The sequence below is a fragment of the Symphodus melops genome, assembly GCF_947650265.1.
Source record: "Symphodus melops genome assembly, chromosome: 16".
NCBI classification, from domain to species: domain Eukaryota; kingdom Metazoa; phylum Chordata; class Actinopteri; order Labriformes; family Labridae; genus Symphodus; species Symphodus melops.
The window spans coordinates 18835001-18839096 of NC_136706.1; the positions used below are offsets into that span (position 1 = coordinate 18835001).

Below are 4096 nucleotides of genomic sequence, written 5' to 3' on the forward strand. Positions count from 1 at the left end.
TGTTTCATTTTTTCTAGACTTCTTAAGTTCAGTAATTATTCAATCTGGGCGTTAATGAGCGCATAGTTGACCTTGCAGATAAGGAATATTTCCTTTTATGTGTATGCTTCATGTTTTTCAGGCTAATTTAAGAAAACAGTGCTTAATCTTTCACCAAAGCAGCAAAACACCCAGCCGGCAGAAACTCAGAGGCGCAGTGGGAGGACCGCTCCCTTTAATAAGCAGCTTCCAGGCCCCGGTGTATAACTGGCAAAGGGTCTGGCGGCCGTGGATCAAACAGTTATAACCTCCTGTTCCAAAGGTAAGCTGCAATCAGATCTGCAGGGGATCTTTAACCAGGGAGGAGAGTGTGTTTGTGCGAAAAGAGGCACAACAGACGGAGGGAAGTAGGCATGAAAAAGAATAAGCGGGTGGGAGGAATGTGTGCATGCGTGAGTGTGTGTGTGTGTGGTTCACAGGCAAGATGGCAGCCCGCTCATCAGTGACGTGCCTGAACGGAACCCAGAGGGGGGCCCGGACTGAGCCCCTGCGCTTAATTGGGCACTCAAATGTTACCAGGTCCCTTCCCAAACGACTTGGAGGTGACACATGGCCAAGTGAGGGAGCGGAGAGAAGGCTTGTGGAGAGAGGAAATGGAGCAGAGGGTTTAGCACCTCCTGCGGCCAATATTTTTCTCTCCCTCTGGGTTTTTTTTTTTTATAGTGGGGACGGGCGGATTGCACGAGTGATAGTGCATTTGGCCTCTCGCTGTGCCAAAGATGACAGTGCAAAATTAACCCCTCGGTGGTGGGGACAGATGGAAATGAAGGCTAGTTTCACTTTCGATTGTGTGTTTGAGGCAGACTGAACGTGCGCATCTGTTGCAGTGGCGAGTGCAACCATGGAACAAACTAGATCTCATAAAAAAAACCTCATCACTCAAAAATAAATCTTAGCTTTGAAAAGGGGTGTAAAAAAAGTCTTATTTGTTTACATAGAAAAACAAGAAGGGCATTTTTTGTTTAAATAGACAAGGATCTCAAAAGTGCACTAGAGCAAGATGGAAGCAAAATCATAATTTCTTTCCACTTCATCAAAGCCTCCACTGGCTAATCCCTTTCTTATATAAATAGCTCTTTTGGTGGAGAGGGTAGCTGCCGCATAGAGCTCTAACCCTTCTGTCCCTGAAGCTACAGCCAGGATAAGCTGTGTGTTGGATTGGCACATCGGGCTGCCTGGGGCCTGCTGCTGTGCTGGCCGCCAGTACAGATGGAGGGCAGGGCTGGGCAATGCCAGCTTGTCAGTCGGATTAAAACGACTCATTTATTCACTGAAGTATCGTGCAAAGCGACCGGGCCAAAGCGGGGTGAGGCGAAAGGGGGAGAGGAGGGTCGAGCAGCGGCGAGAAGGGCGCAGCTTGGATGTTGAGAGAGGGTCCACTGCTCTCTGGCCCTCGGCCCTCCCTCCCTTCTCATCCTGCTCTCCTGCCTTTTTGCCTGTTACTTATCTTTCTAGGGCTGCCAGAAGCCATTACCGCAGTGTACGGAAGACAGTCAGCAGGGTGGCATCTCCTAGTGCCCGGGTGACAGATTGCCGCTCCGCATTGGCGGCGGACTAGGCGAGGGGTGGAAAGTGATTGGCTCAAATGGCCAGGAAGTGGGCACTGAGGGCTAGAGAAGTAGGTGGAGGCCGAGGGCAGAGAGTCAGAGAGAGAGGATGACAAGACCCGGCTGTGTGACCTTTGGTATTGCGCAAGTTACTTAAAGGGGCACAGGTCCTGCTTTTAAGGGCATGCTTGGCAGTGCTGGACACCGTGGTGGTGGCAGGCTGAACACGGATGCCAGGGCAAGGAGAGGTGGCCCCGATGCTGACTTCTCTGGTCATGCCCAGTGCTCCGCTGTCGCTGCAAAACCTTAGCGAGGATAAGTAGAGGACGACTGGCAGCGTCTGCAGATTCATCCAAGATAGTTTACTGTGGACCGACTCACCTCTGCAACTTCAGAGGAGCTGCCAGCATCGATCTCAGAGTCCTCAAAGTCATCAAGTGTTTGGATGTCAGACTTTGACCCAAAAGAGAGACTAATTCCTAAAAGAAGAGGAGAGGCACAGTTTTTAAAAAAAAGTCTCGACAATGAAAGAATACATCTATAAATACAAAAACTGAGAAGACTGAACGTTAGTGTTTGAACAGAACAATTTAGGGCATTTAGCTTTCTTTCTCAGAATGGCACATGCTCAGGTCACTGACAGGCCAGCTCTGTGTGTGTGTGTGTGTGTGTGTGTGTGTGTGTGTGTGTGTGTGTGTGTGTGTGCGTGTGTCTGCATGTGTGTGTCAAGGGGGGTGAGGCTTGGAAGGGTTTTATCGGGTCTAATTACTCCCGATAGCTGTAATTTACAGGTTGACAGCAGGGAGAAATCGGCAAGATTCACACTTCTGCGGGTCAGCATCTGTCGCCATTACTGTGCGGCTCACGCTGCCGGCCAGTCGGTGAGCAGGAGGAAACAGTAAACAACAAACGGCGTGTGACAGATTAGCAGCGCGGGCTAAAGGACCTTCCACTGACACATCATTTCTCTCTCTCCGCGAGTTTGTTTCGCGGCAGCTGTCACCAATAAAATGGAAAAGCAGGAGACGGGGAGGGGAGGCAGTGGCGGTGGAGGTGGCTTTTGTTCAAGATCCAGAGAGGTGGGTGGTTGAAGGAGGAGGAGGAGGAGGAGGATGGAGACATGGTGGAGGAGGAGGGAGAGGTGGAAGAAATGCAGATGGGAGGGAGGGTAAGCAAGAGTGACCCGTTTTTAAAAGTCTGGCCTCACTTTTTAATGGAGTATTAAGAAGAAAACCAGGGCATGAAAACGGCAAACTGTACGCCTCTGCAGACTGTAATTACCCTCGCTCTTTCTCCCTTTTTAGGTCCGCAGTACAAATTACCAGTGTCACCCTGAAGTGGTAATTTTAGTTCCGTTTGCATCCGCCTGTGTGGCACAGTCAGCAAGGAGCACGGAGTAATTCTAGAGGGTAAGCATTATCGCAGTACATACAGTATGAGAGCACATTTGTTAACACTGCAGTGCTCCAACACACTCCCTTCTCTCCTCCCATCCCCGTGTGGCTCTCGTTCTCCTGGTCCCACGCAGCTCAGAAGAGAGCCAGGTCGGTCCGGTGCCAGAGAGGGCTGGTGGGCTAGCTTTCCCCCCCTGTCCACCTCATTGCCTCCACACAGCCTCTGGCCAGCTCCTGTACTCAGGGCTAACACCACGAACATCCTGGCAAACTGATTTTTCCTTGACCTCCAAACAGAGGACGTTCTCCAAGTTGTTGGCTCGTCAACTTGGACTGCTTTTTGTCGACTCGTTCCACGGAGACAAAAGTGAGGCCTCCTCAGTGTAGCTGCTGCGTATGAAGCATAAAGTTTGACTGGGATAAGTCATAATAGTGACACTGCTGTATTTATCGATGCAGCTTTTCACCAGCTTAAAAGAACAAAATAAACTTTTTTTAAAGATGATTTTGGTTTCCCTCATGAGGTACAGCAGTCAGGTTCCCTTTTGCATTTATTTTTAAACTTAAGCGTCACTAAGCGTTATCTGTTTTTTTTTTTTTTTTTTACAATTATTACAGCATATAATAACTGTATGAAGAACAGCTCACCTTAGGGTGGATTTTTTTTTTTACTGATGCTTATCTCAACTTTTGCTCTTTTTTTGCCTTCACTGCAACAATACAAATTCCCGGCACTCGTCTAATGCATAGAGGATTATTTTATCTTGTAGGCCGATATAAATATCATACATTACATTTATTAGACTGGCTACTGTAAATGATTTAATCGGATGAAGGGATGCCCTACACATGCTCATCATACAGACCAATCAAATTAAAATAAAACAGAACTTAATCTGAACAGAACAACTTTTGTCAATATGTACATTTAATAATGATGTGTTAACAAGTGAGTAAAAAAATTGCTATTTTGAGTATGTACACGTACTTAATGCCACCCTGCATAATTCAGGGCTGGGTCTTCCCAGTTAAAAAAGGCTGGACTCGGCCCTGCTCATTGTACTAAAGTGCTTGTAAGAAGGTCATCATGACACTTTCTCCAGAAGCAGAGGGACA

General features: G+C 47.9%; 1 long non-coding RNA gene across 1 annotated transcript; it reads left to right on the forward strand.

Moving 5' to 3' along the window:
- Positions 1-238: 238 nt before the first annotated feature.
- On the forward strand, positions 239-3378 carry LOC306837077. Its single transcript, XR_013780863.1, has 3 exons — positions 239-301; positions 2891-2995; positions 3115-3378. It is a non-coding gene; the product is annotated as an uncharacterized lncRNA (long non-coding RNA).
- The last annotated feature ends 718 nt before the right edge of the window (positions 3379-4096 follow it).